This window comes from Primulina eburnea, chromosome 12, assembly GCF_022965805.1.
Source record: "Primulina eburnea isolate SZY01 chromosome 12, ASM2296580v1, whole genome shotgun sequence".
Lineage (NCBI taxonomy): Eukaryota > Viridiplantae > Streptophyta > Magnoliopsida > Lamiales > Gesneriaceae > Primulina > Primulina eburnea.
The window spans coordinates 36,579,610-36,585,094 of record NC_133112.1 but is presented as its reverse complement, the minus strand read 5'-3'; positions in this window follow the sequence as shown (position 1 = coordinate 36,585,094).

Here is a 5,485-nt window from a genome sequence, read left to right as displayed (position 1 = left end):
TGGTGTAAACTGTTGAGGCTGTCGTCCTCCTCTCTCTGAGGATCTACCTCTATCACCTCTGGGCTCTCGCTGTCCCTCACGACTAGGACACTGTCTAGCTATATGGCCAACACCGCCACACTCAAAACAGGTGATCGCGGTCTGTGTACACTGTCTGATCATATGAGGTCCCTCATAACGAAAACATCTCACTGCTCTGGACTCCCCTCTCTGCCCCTGAACAGATTGAGAACTTCCCCCACGACTCTCAACACGTCGTGAATCAAATCGACGCTTCCCAGATGATGATGAAGAAGAAGATGAACCCTTCTGATATTTAAAAGACTGTCTCTGTGGTCGCAATGAGTCCATAGTCAGCTCTGATAATCGTCCCTGGGTCCCATACTCCTGCATGACCAACTCAGCCATCTCAGCCCTCGTCACTGCATCCTCAAAAGATACCGGGTTATTTGATTGCACACGATCAAATAACTCTAACTTCAACCCTCTCAAGAAATGCCTCATCTTAGCATGAACATTCGTAGCAACATGTGACACATATTTCAACAATGCAGAATATCGAGTCTCATACTCAGCAACAGACATACTGCCTTGTCTCAAATCCTCGAATTCTTTCTCTTTCTTTTGTCTGGCTGCTATAGAAAAATATTTATCAAGAAAACGAGACCTAAACACATCCCAATCAACAGTACGGCCCTGAGCTCTCTATCCGGCCTCAGTCGTCTGCCACCACAATAGTACATTCCTCGAAAGCTGAAATGTAGCCAATTGTAACCAAGCAGACCTAGCACACAGAGCAGTCACAAATATCTGCTCTATCCTCTCAATCCACTCCTTTGCTCGCTCACCAGTCTCAGAACTATCAAATCTCGGCCGAAGATAACTGCTAAACTGTGCCAAAGTCAACTCACCAGGCAATAAAGGCTGATCTGCAAGTGCCTATCCCATAGGAGGAGGTGGCAATGGATTCATCTGACCAAACCCACTGTCAACCTCGTTTGTTTCCTCACGTGGATGTACCTGTTCTCTAGTTGCCATCACTGGAAATCAAATTTTTCATCATAACATTTAACAATTACAATCCAGTAATAATCATCACACTTTTCGCACGAAAGCATACGTAACTAAAGAACAATCAATCATATCAAGAAATCATCAAGACCAACTCAAATGCATAGACACGCAAATAATATCTCCATCCAACTCCATCATCACAAACTCAACTCCTAACCATCCCAGACATCTAACATATGCTCTGATACCACCAAATGTGGGCCCTAAACCTCGCCACGTAATCATACAACATGTGACGTCATATGTGTGGGGCCCCTTAACTCCTAATCGTTATTACAATACAATCTGATTAGAGTTAATTAATTACAACAGAAAATGAGTTTAAATTTTCTTTACAATGAGCCCAAAACGTGTCACCTGTAATTATAATACTGAAAATAGTATATAATATAGTCTCGTCTATATCAATCACAATATAAAACAAGCCCGCACGTAATCCAAAACAACTACATAAAAACAAACTTATACTCCTCGGGACATGCCCCGGTATATAAAGACATATACATATATATTGGGATAGACCACTAAACCTCAACTCATATATGAATCCCACCAAAAGTACCCTTTCTGATCTCCTGATATCCTGGAGTACATGTCATTGTCAACATACAAAGACAACAACAGCCCCCTCTGGGGTGAGCAAAGCTCAGTCTGAAGTAACCACAATATATACCACAGATATCTAAACAATGATATATGATATGCAATGCATGTATGTCGTGGAGGTATCAGGTCAAATGCCCATCCACTGAGCACATGTCAGAATCAATCGAATCGCTATCAAATCAATGCTCGAGCTGGCACACCGGCCTCAATCAGGGATACTCGTATGATAGCGTCGACAAAGCTCCATCAAATCCAAAATTTCAATCAATCATCGGGGCCACTAATGTTTATGTTTTAAGGGCCACATAATGCCAAACATAACATTCATGTTCACAAACCCCAGAATCAAATCCAATCATATCAGGGTATCCAAGGATCATAACTCAATGTACATGTCATGTATACCACATCAACTCAATAAATAAGGCATATAGACATGTAATCTCAATCCAATCAATCAAACATATATTATATAATACAGATACATGTCGTATGTTACACGGTCGCAACATACCTCAATTCTTCGTTCCAATCGATGTAGCTTGAAGATATCAGTATAAAATTCTATCTACATAAATAACACATTTATTTCAATCAATAACATCATTCAATATCAACAATATAAGTTTCAAATATATTTTGAAACTTCAAATATTCATATCAAATTCAAATAATAGCATAATTCAATTCCGATTTCAAAACTTAATTTCTTGTCGGTTATTCTACCGAATATATTTATCAGAATTAATAATAACTGACAAATAAATCTTCAATCTCAATCCAACGATTAAAATTCCCTAATTATAATAAATTGATAATAATTCAAAACAACATCATCATCTCTTCTTCGTTAAAATCATACAATATTCAACAATCTTCAGTTTCTGTATGATTTAACAATTTATCGGATTTATTCCAAAAATCGACGAATTTAAAATATCACCAAAAATATAAAATTTATTCCTCAAATCGAAGACCTCGTGTCAACGATCCCAGAACAGAAGTCGAATCGTCGATTGGATAAACCGATAAGTCGCACGATCGAAAAAAAATCGAAAACCTATTTCTATTTCTTCTCTTCTCTTCTTTAATTTTCTAATCTTTCGTTTGATTTCAACGTAAGTTATAATATAATATATAATATTTAATATTTTAATATCGGTATATCTCTTTGGACCAGTCAAACGATCAAATTTTTCAAAACTCAAAACAAGAAACTTCTATATCTCTGAGTTTTCTACGTCATATCAAAATCTCAAATCATTTGGGCCAATACTCAGACAATCATGTTAAAATTATAACATAATTACCATTTTGTCCTTAGAATTAATTCATTATTTTTCAACTTATTTATAAGAATGCCATCAAAATAAATTGAATATTTTTCAACTTATTTACCAAAATGCCATCAAAGCTATTTTATTTTCGGGGTCTCACATTTCTCCTCGACTTAAAAGATTTCGTCCTCGAAATATCAAACATCTCTATATACATAACATTGGCAAACATATAATATGTCACCAGTTATAGTACACATCAAAACTAAAATCAGTAAATGGATCACTATACATTGAATACAATGGAACATGTGGAATAGAATCAAACAAGAGCGGATATGATTCTCGCATCTTGCTTTCCAATTCCCACGTTGACTCCTCCACACCATGTCGTGTCCATTGCACTTGAACTAGCGTAATCGATTTATTACGCAATACTTTCTCCTTCCGATCCATAATGCAAACAGGTTGTTCAACATAGGAAAGAGAAGGATCAAGTTCAACCTCATCAGATGCAAGTACATGTGATGGATCTGGTTCATACTTTCTCAACATAGAAACATGAAACACATCATGAATGGCAGATAGAGCTGGTGGCAATGCCAACCGATAAGCAAGATCCCCAACTCGATCAAGGATCTCGTATGGACCAACATATCGAGGTGATAATTTCTCTCGCATGCCAAATCGAACAGTTCCTCTAAAGGGAGATATTTTCAAAAACACTTTATCACCTTTCTGGAATTATAAGGGTCGTCTTCGTTTGTTCGCATAACTCGTTTGACGATCCTGAGCAGCTTTCATCCGTTGTCGAATTAACTGAACCTTATCATTCATTTTCTGTATCATTTCAGGTCCAGTCAATTGTCTTTCACCAATTTCATCACAAAATAACGGTGATCTACATCATCTCCAATACAAGGCTTCAAACGGTGTCATACCAATACTTGTTTGAAAGCTATTATTATAAGAAAATTCTACCAATGGTAAGGCATCTTGCCATCCCATTCTGAAATCCATCACAATAGCACGTAACATATCTTCTAACGTTTGAATTGTACGCTCAGTTTGGCCATCAGTTTGAGGATGATAAGCAGTACTCATAGCCAAGTGCGTACCCATCGCTTCTTGGAAACTACCCCAGAATTTAGAAGCAAAAAATCTGGGTTCACGATCTGATACAATCGATACTGTCACACTGTGCAGTCTCACAATATTGATACGTATAAGTGCCAACTTATTGAGTTTTATAAACTCACGTAGCTCATGTATTACAGGATCAGGTAGTGAAGAGACATAGGATGCCGGTTCGCCAATGGATGTTTGGGACGTGCCTCACCTCGACAAGAACCGGGACTTCTTATTGTATAGCTTCCGCATATGTATTATAATGAGTGTAACATCAGGGTTTGAAACAAGTTTGACAAGATGTATGTCTGTGGCATAATGATACAGAATATGTTTATGTGCAAGGATATGATCATAAGTATATATTGTTTATGTTGCTTGAGGGTTAGTATATTACATTTTGTTATTATTGCTTGAGGTTTGGTTTAAACAAAATGTAGGGACATCATGACAAAAATTTTATAAACCGTCAAAGTGATGCATCTTGTTTGAGTTGTTTCATAATATAGTTATATCATTCAAATCCTATTTTTATTATGGTAATCATGCTAAGTATAGAGTAAGGGTGTGACATTTTATATGGTATCAGAGCCCACGGTTCTTCGACAGGGAAGACACTGCACTTCATCCACATGGAGAACTTGGCAAGTAAGTATCTTTGTATCTCATAGTTTATTCTAAGTTATGTGTCTATGTATCCTACATGTAGGTTAAGATAAGCAAAGATGCCGCCGAAACGTAAAGTACATAAGGGAGAGTCATCTAAGGGCAAGGCCCCAGCAGTCGAAGGTGATGGTAGTGCGCCACGACCTGTAGATGACTTCGCCCAATTACTCCAACAACAAGCAAAGGTCCATGGTGAACAAATACAGCAGCTACTGGAAATGCAACGGACTACTCAAGAACAGGCACAAGCACAAGCCATAGTACACCGACATGGGCCTGTTCAAACCGACGTGTATGATCGTTTTCGACGTCTAAATCCTCCAGAGTTCATGGGAAGCACTGATCCAGCAATAGCAGAAGAGTGGATTAAGTCATTGGAGTCCATCTTCTCCTACCTTCATATGGAAGATGTTGACAAAGTGACTTGTGCCGTCTTTTTATTAACAAAACATGCAAGAAGTTGGTGGGAGAGTGCAAGGGTTGCATTACCGGTTGGACCATTGACATGGGAAACTTTCAAAACCGTGTTTTACAACAAGTATTTCAGTAAAGACGTACGAGCTAAGAAAGCCAGCGACTTCCTTAATCTGAAGCAAGGGACCATGTCCATGACGGAATACATACAACAATTTGAGGCCGGAGTCCAATATGTACCATATATTGCACAAGATGACACCAGTAAGGGCGAACATTTCATGCGAGGACTTCGCTCGGAAATTAAAAGAAATGTACGA